We start from the raw sequence: 12,419 nt of genomic DNA on the forward strand, positions 1-12,419 counted from the left end.
TTCCCAAGAGATACATCTTGGAGCTGGTGTGAATGAAAGCATGTAAAAGTTCCTAATTAATTTTCTACTGGAAAGAATCAAGTGGGTCTGTGAATGTTGCCAGTAAAAGTGATAGTTTTTATTAGTGATTTTTGGTTTTCTGTAGTAAAAATATTACAAACAGGACAGTCTTTGTTATTACTTTAGAAGAAGATAACCTCTCCCTATTTATTCTTCAGTGTGAGTATTTGCCTTTTAGTATAATGCAGATAGTGCTTGAAAGGCTTCAAAAATCTGTCTTATATTTGGATCTAGGAGCTAAGAGTGTTTTGGGTGTGTTCATTTTGGTGAAGAGATAAGGAAAACACAAAAAGAAAACCAAATGCTCTTACACCTCACCACATAGCTCACACAAAGGATTGTGTCATGGCCTTAAGGAAAACACAATCTGCAGCAGGCATACATACAAACACGCCTGTTTCCTTTATGGACTTACATCTTTGTTTGCTAGCTTTTTAAAAATTGTTTGTGAGTTGCTGCTATTGTAAGTAAATCTCTTACTTTTCAACTGCCCATTCTGCTGTCACCACCCTGGAAATGCCATCAATCTCCTACTTTATGGGCAATGTCACTGCAAATGTGGAAACTCGGTGACTGGAAAGAATTTAATATCTTTCTTTTGCTACTTCTCCTGGGAATAAGAATGTTAAAACTGTCCTCATGGACTTCCTTCAGGCATCAGAGACAGGTTGGCTTTGGGAATTGTTTGTCCCTGAAATAGGGAGGGACCTCTGGTTCACTGCTCCTTACTGAGCACTGGGTGTCAGGTACCAATCCTTACAGGCTGGCCTAAAGATCTTGCCTTAGTCATGCTGAGGTTTTTCTGAACTACACTGATTTCTGTTTGGTTCAGTCCCAGGGCTCACAATCCACAGAAACAAGAACAAGCTCTGAACAAGAGCTGCTCTGTTTTGAAGCTCTCACTGAGCTCAGGATCCAGTGCTTGCTTCTGTATCTCCAAAAGTTATGGTCTTGCATGAATAAGAGGCAGCATTTTCTGGATCTCGGCTCCCTGGGAAACGCCAGAAAATCCAGAAAATGCCTTGGGAGCCCTAAACCTCTGTTTGCTGGTGGCATATGGCCTCTTCAAGGAACAGAGGCTTTTGGCTCCTGAAGAGCTTAATAAAGCCTATTTTTATACTACATGTGAGTACTGTTGGGAACTCTCTGAAGAAAGGTATGTCTAAAATTATATTGCTTTTTTGATTGTTCTGATTACTGCAAGAGGTTCTCTGATGTCTCACCTTCTAGTGACTAAGACATCAGATGTCCCTTGTCTTGAAAAGCTTGGAAAATTAGGCAAGAATCAATGTGAGAAGGTTCCTTGTATGTGGACTGGATGTCATGAGATTATTTCATTAGGTCACCTTGGTTCTATCTGCAGTGATTTAGCTGCAGTGAATTGACTTCATTCTGGAATATTTTTTTTATTAGTTATACCCTTGTTAGTTGTTGCATCCACACAGCTCTGGTATTGTCTTTATTTGCCTATACATGGTTGAAATGCCCCCTTATGCAGTGTTCCATTATTTGCTTCCATGCTTTGTGTATCTTTAGCAGAACTTTAAGGTGGTAGACAGGAAATGACAGGAATTGTGGTACTGAAGGGCAAATGTACAAACTCTTAGATCCCCCACTTTGGCTCTAATGTCTAACCTAGGAACACAATCATCAGTGGTAATGTGATGGTAGAAATAACATCTGATCTTTTTATCTCTAGGGCTTGATTAGGGCTTGATTAAAAGCCACTTTGGGATTATGGTGGAGGAGAATGTTGGTTGGTGGCTAATAGGAATGTTCTCATTTTTTCATTTGCAGTACATGTGGCAGAATTCTCTTATTTTCTTTAGGACAAAGACACTGCTTGAGAAAAGAGGCTGTACTGGAAAAACTTATTTTATTAGAGAAATCCATTTTACCTGTTCTAATACTGAAGTTTCATGTTCTGTTCAAGGCTCTGTGCTGCTTCTGTCTCTTTGAGGAGTCAGCTCTCTAAATCTCAGCTTTATAACCCTTAGTTAATTAAGGGTTCTTTGGAACACACTGGCTTTCATTTTCTTCACATTCAAGGATTTGCCAATCTGACTGCAGAAAAATCATGGTGCCTGTTGTCCTGTGCCTATTTTGCATGCTGACAATGGGAAAACTTGGTTTTTTACCACAAGTTTGCAATGACATCCTCATCTTCTCTAGAGGTTACTTTAAGAGGATAGCCACCAGTTCATCTTCCCCATGTCCAAGATACTTGATGGTTTCTAGTGGGTGGAAAAGGGCAGTTCACAGGCTGATAATTCCATGTGTACCTGTTTCAAAGCATGTATCTTAGGGCAAATCATGTTAACAAAATAACACGAGCATCTGTAAGGTCAGCATTGACTGTAGAGCCCTTACAGCCCTCAGTGACTGCAACTAAAAGCCATTCCTGTTAGTAACACTGGCAGGAATTTCAGGAGGTGTCTTTGGATCTGCTGTGGATTTGGCATCCAAACTTCACATATTTAAAACGTGAATTTTGGGCTCAATGACTTGCCCATTTTAAACAGAGTTTGTTTTAGCTAGAAAGCTTCAGAATGTGCAATTAGGAAAGACCCTACACAAATTCTTGAGCAAACAAAGAGGAGAGAAGGTGCCACCATTGTGAAGGAGGGCACCTAAAATCATCAAAATCTTCAATACATTTTTGGGACATTTTGTTTCAAATTAGGGGTTTACCCTCCTTTCCAGTGTACCACAGACCTCTGGAATTTCATGTGGCCCCATATAAAATGAAATAATTATGTATTGTTGATAAAATAGTGTTTCAATCATTTTGTCTGTTTCCCTCAATTCACCAGCAGAGGGCTGAAGGATTGATCACCTACTTAATTTAGCTTGAATTCACAGCTAAAGTACTAAAACTATGCTGGTTTTGCCACAAACCAGAGTTTGCCACTCTGTGCTATCTGAGCTATCTGTGCTAATGCATGTTAGGGGCTGCAAACCTTGCTGAGCCTGGAGGTCCACCCTTTCCAGAGCTGAGTGATGTTCACAGCAAAATTGTCAGATGTCCCTTCTCAAGAAGTGTGGCATTTTGAAGCATTACTGTTTTACTGCAGAGCTGATAATTGGATGCCTTTTTGGAAAGTGCAGTTTTGAGCTTTTTAGGTCTGCCTGAGGTTTCTGGTCTGTGTGAGTGATGATGATTAGATAAGGTGGCTGTAATGGTCCATCTTGATCTGAAACTGATGTCTCCATCAGAGACAGAAGCCTTGGCTGACTGCTCAGTACACATTCAGGAAAGTTCTCCCACTCTCTTTGTTGCATGCCCTGCTGACTTGGGTTAAAAACAGAACTTTTTATCTCTGTATTCTGAGAACATAGCCAAAGGTGGAAACCTGAGCTTCATGGGAAAGAAAATATATGCTTTTGGCATGTCAGAATGGGTTAGTCCTTGCAATAAACCCATGCTTTCCCCCTAATGGAAAGACTGAGATTCTGAGTTCCCATTTCCTTAGGAGTGGTAGAAATTCAGCTCCTACTCTGCAGAATTTGTGGTTAAGTTGCCTTTGTGCTGTTCTGGAGAAGAGTGAATTATTTCTTCATTCGAACTCCACCTAAAGGTCTAAAAGATTTCTTCTGGTTTCAGTGGCCTTTGGTCAGGTCTGGCATGTGTTCTGTAAACAACAGGGACTGTCACTGTGGCTTTTATTGACCCTAAAGCAAATTTTCAGGTGACACCAAGCTCAGGGTGATGACACACCTGAGGGATGGGGTGCTGGAACCTGGATAAGCTCAAGAAGTGGGCCCATGGCAATCTCATGAGGTTTAACAAGACTAAGTGCAGGTGCTGCACCTACCTGGGTCAGGTTAGCCCTTGGTATCAACTCAGACTGGGGATGAAGAGATCCAGAACAGCCCTGTGAGAAGGATTTGGGGGTGCTGGTGGGTGAGAGTCTGGACAGGAGCCAGGAATGTGTAACTGCAGCCCAGAAAGCCACCTGTGTCCTGGGCTGCATTGAGGCACAGTGGGAGAGGGAGGGAGGGGATTCTGCCCCTTCCCTCTGGTGAGTCCCCACCTGCAGTACTGCATCCAGTTTTTGGGTCCCAGCACAGGAAGGAGATGGAGCTGTTGGAGTGAAAGGTAAAGCAGCACCTCTCCTGTGAGGAAAAGCTGAGAGAATTGGGATTGGCCAGTCTGGAAAAGAGAAGGCTTTGGGGTGACCTAACTGTGGCCTCCAGTACCTGAACAGAGCCTTCAAGAAAGATGGAGAGGCTTTTCCCAAGAGCATGGAGTGACAGGACAAGGGGGAATGGATTCAAACTGAGAATAGATTTAGATTAGATATTAAAAAAGAGTTCTTTATTGTAGGGTGGCAAGGCCCTGGCACAGGCTGTCCAGAGAAGCTCTGGCTGCCCCATCCCTGGAATTGTTCAAGGCCAGATTGGATGGGGCTCTGAGCAACCTGGGACAGTGAATGGTGTCCCTGCTCAGTGCAAGGAGCTTGGAATGAGATGATTTTTAAGGTGCCTTCCAACCCAAACTATTCTAGGATTCTATGATAAACACAGATTGGCCATGTAGCTATAGCCCAACCTCTTGGATTTTCCAAGAGCTTTGCCACTGAGAAAATGAAGTACATGGTTGCTGTAAAATTATCAGAAAAAAAAAATTTAGATGCTGAACATGTTCAGAATCAATTTTTTAATGTTTTTGTGAGTGTTTTCCTGAGTATTTTGAAATATTTCTATATCCAATCATGGTCTTCCATAGGAAAATTTTTGCAATTTGAATGTTCTTCTAATTGTATTCGGGTAGCTCCATGAGTAGGGAATTGATTAAAAGGGTAAATGAAAAAAAAAAGGGAATTGAAAAAAAGGGTAATTTTGAACAGGTAAAATTTACTCCTAAGTACCCTGAAAAGATACATGAACAATACTCAAAAATAAAATTTCCACCTTGGTTTAATATTTCAGAGATGCATAGAATAAAGTAATTCCATTTCATGCTATTGAAATTGTTTAAAATACATATTTTTCAAAAGAACTGGTGATTTAGGTTCTATAATGTTTGGCAGTGCCTTCTGGGGTTCCTTTTGCAAAGATGGAAAAATATGATTGATACCACTCTGGAGAGCATTTACGTAGGGCAAAGGCTGTCTCTTTGTGTTCTCAATTTCTTATGGCAGTGCCTTGAGGCTGGTTAAGCCTGTGGTGTGTGAGTACACAGAACAGTAACTAATCCCTGTCATAAAGAGACTTTAACCTAAAAAGAGGCAGCATGAGGAGAGGGGCATTGAGAGAAGTAAATATACAATAAAATAACATTAATTCCAGTGTTTTCCTGTTGAGATAAGGTATGTTCTGGGGGAAACCAAGAGGATTGGTGGAGGAAAGGAGCTGGCTGAACCTTCACAGAGGAGGTAAGGGATGTTGGAAGGAAGCTGAGGTAAAAGACTGAGAAAGGAGGGGACAAAGGTGGCTCTAAACTGGATGCACAGGAGTGAGTCAGAGCCTCTGGATGAGCCCTGACTCGGGAATTATTTCCTTCCTGTTGAGAAGCATAGGGTGTTTTACACATACATTTGTGTGTACTCAAGAGCAGACATCTGCATGAGCTTCACTTGTGAAGGTTTCTCAGGAAGAATACCTGTTTGAATATTTAGCAACATTCTTAACACTAGGTTTTGATGCAAAGGTTATAAAGCCTCTTCAGGTTTTCTCTGTTCCACAGAGCCTAGGAGCAACTCTGGATTCTGAGATCTCCCAATCCTTTTTAAAGCTGTATGCATTTTGTGTCTCTTTTCAGACACAAGCTATTTCCTACACAAGGTTCACCACTCAGAAATTAATTTGAGATGTGTGAGGATTGTTGTTTTCAGTATATCAAGTGTTATCATCTAGCCCCAAAATTTTGATTAATCTCCTCCTCATTCGTTGATGGGGAAAAAGAACAGGAAAGTTGGGAGCTGCCTTGATTTTTAAAACCCAAAGCACACAGAGGCCTGCTCTCTTTGCAGTAACATCTCTGCTGAAGTGCTCAGGAAAGAAGTGAGGGGTGAAACACTAGATATCTTTTCTTCCTGTAGCTTGGAGATGGGTTTGTGGGTTTGGAGAAAGTTTTTTGTTTTTTTGGTTTTTTTCATTTAGCCGGGAAAGTTGATTATGCTTAATAATGCTGCCTCTAATGTTTCATTGTAATCTTATTTTAAGGAAATGTTGGGGCATTAAGCATTTTTCCCACAGCAATGAAACAATGTACCTTTCCCTGCCAAAGATCACATTCACTTACATCCTCTTCATTTCTGTAGCTGGAAGGTGAAGCTTGGAATTTTTCCAGTAGCCTGGCTGCCAATTTGCCATCATTGATCATTATCAGGAGCCATTTGGCTTAGGTGTCTCAGATATAGCAAAGTGTGCTCTTGCTGTGTGTGATGTATTTATTACCTAGGTGAGGTCTTGGGGTCCTGCTTGTACTGGTTTTCAGAAGGCTTTTTCACTCCATACCTGGCTGTGGTTTGCTAAGAGGTGGCTCCTATGAAATAATTAAGTCCTAGTGCAATGATTGGTTAGGGGGGTGTGTGTGATGAAGCACAAAGAGTTTTGCTGGCATCCACACCATAAGCAGACCTAATTCAATCCCTTGGCACTCTGTGGAAGTTCAGCTGTTGAATTCAATGAGAGGAGGTGCCTGCCCACTGCTCTTCTGATTTAATATTCAGTTCTGCGCCTCCAAAATGTTGCAATGTCTGTTAAGAAAGCGATGAGATTGTGTCATTCACATGGATTTGGTATAATCCTCAGTTAAGTAGGAATAAAAAAAAAAAAAAGAGGGAGGTGAGGGTGGAAGAAAGAAAAGCCTATCAGCAGCTATAACTTCAGTTGCAAAGAAATCAGATTTTTGCCATGTGAAGGTACCTGACAGTATTTACTGCTTTAGGGTTTACCAGTAAGTGACACTGCAAGAGCTCATCACATCTTGATAATACACTAAATGCTGTAAATGCTTTGCATGCTGATTTATTTCTAAACCCAAAACTTCATCCCAAATGGGATCTACTTTTTTTTTTCTATGACAGCTAAGCACTTTGACTTGGCATCATGCTGTTCATCAGGGCCTTGTTGTAGCAGTGTAGCTATTAAGCTGAGATACAGGAACAGAAGGAGTTTTAAAAATTCAGTTGATCTTAGTACTTTGTGATCTGTCTGGTGATGCTTGTTGCATGCATTTTGAATTTTTCAATTCTGTTTTATTAGCATTACATATAACGTATGAGAAACTGTGTAAAGACCATTTTTATTGAAAGTGAAATGAAAACTGGAAATTTTTCTGTTAGTCTAAGGTTTTATAACAGCTTGTTTACTCCAAGTATAAATTCAGAGACAGGTTTGTCGTGTACTTTAATAATAGCCTCAGAATACTGCTAATAAATGCTGGAGAACTTGTCAATGCTCAAACAAGCTTGAAGATATTTGAATTATTTGCCAGACTTGGCCTTCACACTGATGGAGTTTGGGCTAGAATCTATGTTCTAGATGGCTGATCAGTTAGTATTGGGTGCCAAACAGCTATTCTTAGTGTTTATAGTTGTCTATGCTTCTTTAACATTTCCATAATCTATTAATCATTATTAACCCTTTATAAACCATTTATAAACATACCCTGAATAAAAAAGTGTGACCATTCAGGATTTTTTTCTCAAGTTTAATATTAAAGGCAAGTCCAAGGTCAAGATGGGCACAGGGAGGCTTTAGGGAGCTGGTGTAGTTTATATTTTGGCCAGTCAGCTGAGGAACCACGTGGAACTAAAATTAGTAAAGTGCGGGCAGTGAAGAAAGTTCACACGGTGTAATATGCTGTGGGCAGTATTAATGTTGATTTACCCAATCTGTTAATGCCATGGTCTGTCTAGACCTTTGGAACATTCCTCAGCTCCTTATTTAATGTAGGAGGAATCATTTCTGAAATTAGCATATAAATTGTCCAGAGTCAGCAGCCCTTTAAAGCAGTGTTCTACCCTTGTGTCATGGCACAGTAACTGTTCTGAAAAAATAAGTTTCCCAGTCTGGCATGTTCTCATGAAGAAGCTCTTGACTTTACATTGCATGCTGAAAAAATGCATAAATCTGAGAAAGTTCATTAAGTTTAAAATGGGGAAATGGTCGGGATTTGATTTGGGTAAGTTGTATTTATTTAGTCACGTTAACAGGGGGAAGTGGATTATGATAAGGAAACACCTGGAAAGGTCTGTCCATGTAGGTTTATGTGTATGTAGTTGAAAGTTGGATGCTTTTCTGACTTTGACATCAATTTTTTCTTCCTTTCCTTGGTCTTGCACATGACATGTATACGAACCATGCTGTAGGGTGCACTGATCCCGGGGTTCACTCTGACTGGCACTCTTGTGAGAACAAGTCTGCTCCTGGTGCCAGGCACTGGGATGCTGCCAAAATAAGGTGCCAGGAACCTGATGGAGGCAAAGCCTCCTCCCTGGCTCTTGTTCTTTTGTTGCATCTTCTGAAATCATGTACTTACTCCTTTCCACTTTAGTTGCCAAGAGTAACACGCAGCGCTGCCTTCTAGGTTATAATTTTCAAGGGAAGATAATAAAACATGCGTTCAGCCTGGGAAATCCCGCAGGAGCTGGGAACTTGCTTTTTAGAAAGAGTAGGTGTAGCCAGAAATGAAAAATAAAATGTCAATATGATGTGGAAGGTTTATTTGGCATGAATCTGAGATGATCACACTGAGCAGTGAAGCCAATAAAATCTTTGTACTAGGAACTCATGTGTTCTGAACATGCCGTGCACTTTACAGAAGAACTATTCCAGGAATGTTGCTTGAGAGTTTTAGATGTTTATTTGGTACTTATTTTTCGTCTCCCTTGCTCCAAAAGCCAGGTGCTTTAATCACAATGAAATTCACTGCCCAGGTCATGGAGGAAAAAAAAAAAGGAAAATAATGCAATTACAGCAAGTCCTAAAAATGATCTAAAATAACATTTTTTATATGCAACTGAATAATAATTTTAGGTTGGAGTATTTCCTTACCTCCCCAGGGTTAAATAGTGAATTTCTTACTGAAAATGCCTTATTAAGAAGCTTTTTTTCCATTCCAGAAAAGTATGGCTTGTGGCCAGGAAAGTCTCCAAGATGCTGGATCTGAAATTTGTCATGAGCCCAGTGTCCATCCTGTATGTTGCCCTAATATTCTGAAGAAAACGTGTCAGAGGAGAGGGGGAGAGAAGTTTTTTACCTGACTGAATAGTGAAAAACTATTCAAGAAGGTAAAAAAAGCCCAACAAAACAACAAAAAATCAGCTCCCTCAAAAGAATTTTTAAAAAAATCATTTTAAAAAAGCAAAGCTCATGTGGGTAAACACAGGTGTACTGAGAGATACATACTACGTGCAGCCAGCAGGGTTTGTGTTCTGTGCTAGAACAGGGAGGCCTTGGCTGGTGTCTGTGGACCCTGAGCTTGACACAAACCAAAAATCACAGTACAAGGTGACAGGCAGAGGGTATGGCTCGAGGGGGAACTCGGGGGTCGTGGCCTGTGTGTGGATGTTCCAGCTGGGGTGGGATGGGCACGTGGAGCCTTCCCTCCAGAGCGAGCGATAGCAGCTATTCTGTGCTGTGAGCTTAGCAACCCAAGGCTTGCGTGTGTTTCACAGGCTTCAGGGTGTCTGACCCAAAGATAACTGTGCTCAAAGGTGTCAGAATGTACCAGAAGAACCAGTGCAGGCTCGTGGGGGTAGTGCTTTGGGACAGGCAGGGATTTGGGGAGGCGCTCTGCAACATCTCAACGCACTTCTCACAGCTCCTGGGAGCTGCCTCTGCCAAGCTTGGGGTGGCAGCTGTGCTTTTGACAGGTACCTCTGAGGGACCAGACTTGGGAGTATTTCAATGAATTTGTGCCTAAGTCAGCCCCAATTCTGTGACACAATGGGTACAGTGTCATGTTCTTATGGTCTGCATTTGTTTGAATGGTCCCCAGAGGAAAAAGGGGTTTGAGTTTTCTTGTCTGTGCTCCTCTGATATTTTGTAGTTTGTGGTAAAGGATGTATGCTTGTTTTTATGTTTTCCTCTAAAAGTATTTCTGCTTCAGTGGCACTTTAAATGTTTGAAGGGTTTTGCCCTCCCTTATTACTCAATTTAATTGGAATTATGGTGCCTATCAAAAAGTATTACTGCAAGGTGACCTGGAAATAATAATTTCCTTTCATCTATACCAAACATTTGTAGATCATTAAAATGTCACAAATAAAAAGAGTCTTAGTCACAAAGAAATGGCTTTATATGAGCACAGTAAAATATGAGATTTCATTATATACAAAAGGGCCATGTTTTGTATTCCTTGTTCACAGAGGAAACCTCCAACACATGTGGAATGCACGGCAGGATGTAGGACCCTCTAAGGGCTGTATACAGATATGTGAAGGGAAAGAAGAGGGGGAGAGAGGGGAAAAAAAAAGAGCCAACAAAAAAAAGAAAAAGAAAGCACAGTGGTTCTGAGGAAACGAGGCCTTTCAGTAAAATTGGAGCATGTGCTGTGGGTGTGCAGGAGGATTTGTGCAGGGATCTCTGCGCTGTGCATGTGCGTGCATTCCTCCGAGTCAGACAGGTGTTAAAGGGAAATGGTGCCCAGGGGACTCAGCACCCTCCCCTGCTATCAGCAGCCCGAGCACATGACGGATCCAAAGGCAGCCAAGCACAACTGCTGAGGGCTTTGCCAAGGGGTTTGGATGCCAAATGCTGACAGAGAGTATCCTTGCCAGCTTGGCACCTTTAGGCCATGTGGCTGCTGCTGGCATGGAGTTGTCATTGTAATGTGCTGGGAAGAATGGAACGAGAAACTGTCTTAATAGTTCCGTGTGAATGAAGCTCTCTTATTGTTGTGAATATAAAATATTAATTACCTTACAAATGTGTTTGAGTGGCTGTACATGACTTTGGCACCTGGCCAGACTGTCGGTGGTGAAATCAGAGGATTGCTTCCTGGCAGCCAAATTTATTTATCCCCCTGCCCCTCCCCAGCATCCCACTGGAAATAAGAAGGGAACTATTTGAAAACAGTTGACATCTGGGGGAAGATGTTCATTGGCTCCTGGGATTTGGATCAGTCCCTGAGCTGGTGCCTGAAGAGTGGATTTAACCCATGCTGTAATCTTCTGGCACCTGTTACAGTTTTTGGCAGTGGCACAGGACAGCTTTGATTGCACTGAGACTGAAGTAGTGAACATATGCCTAATGCCCATCCCAGAAAGAACGACTTAGTGCCCTTACTGCCTTTCCTATTGTTTTCTTTTCCACTTTCTCTTCTCTTATTCATCAAGCTGCTGTTAATAGTTATCATTACATGCAGGCAGGTACCCACCAGCATCTTCAAACAAATCAAGGATAAAGCAAGGGGTAAACAGGAGCAGGAAAAGTTCTGTCTTATCAGAATCCAGCTACTTTGTGCATTTGATTTTCAGTTGTTTGTCTGGCCCTGAATCTTTAAGAAGCATGGTAAATTAAGGACTCCAGGAAAAATTATAGATATGCCAGTGTCTGAGATGTAATCAGAAGACAAGTATTTGGTTTTCTAAGCATGTTAATTGAAATAACCAAGTATGTGTCTTCAGGCAGAGAATTCAGAGGACCCATGAAAGGAAGTCTGTGCCTCCATGTCTCTGTACTGATTGTACATCTGTAAATGGCTGCCATCCAGCAAAGCTCTTAAGTGCATGCTTAGCTCCAGCACAGCTTGGCTACAGCAATGTTGCTAGCTTTGGCATGTTTGGGACATTCGCATGCCTGGTGAGAGGCACATGCTCGTGTGCCCTTCTGGATAACTAATTCTTCCTTGTCTTCTACAGGCCTGTGGCCAGGAGAGTGGCTCCAGTGTCCAGCTCCCATAGGAGATACTGAAGATGGCAGTAGGGTTGCACTTCATCTGCAGCTCCAGGGATTTTATCCTTGTCTTGGACATCACTGGAATAAAGAGGTACAGAGTGCTGAAAAATGGTCTGAAGCCTACCAGCAACGTGTGTAACTTTACCTTGTCTGGTGCCTGTGCAGAATTTAATGGTGTTTGTTTCAAGTGACTCTATAAAAACTTGTGGCAAAGACTGTGAGCACAGAGGAGAAACGTCACACTCAGGTATCAGACAGTTAATTAAAATCCACGCTGCTGCATTTGCAGTTGTGGGTGTTTGTACAGAGGGATAGCTCAAGGGGTGTGTGTGTTAAAATTTTTCAATGTGTTTGGTGCCTTGTGAAAAGTCTTGATCAATCACCCCAGTCTTGAGAGCTGTTGTGATTGATTAGGTTTGAAGAGAAAGTCCTTGTATACTTATGGTGGTTCTCAGAATTACAACATGGCTTGTTTGTCTAGGGAGCCAACAGAGACCTTGGGCTTC

This window comes from Molothrus ater, chromosome 6 (assembly GCF_012460135.2).
Source record: "Molothrus ater isolate BHLD 08-10-18 breed brown headed cowbird chromosome 6, BPBGC_Mater_1.1, whole genome shotgun sequence".
NCBI classification, from domain to species: domain Eukaryota; kingdom Metazoa; phylum Chordata; class Aves; order Passeriformes; family Icteridae; genus Molothrus; species Molothrus ater.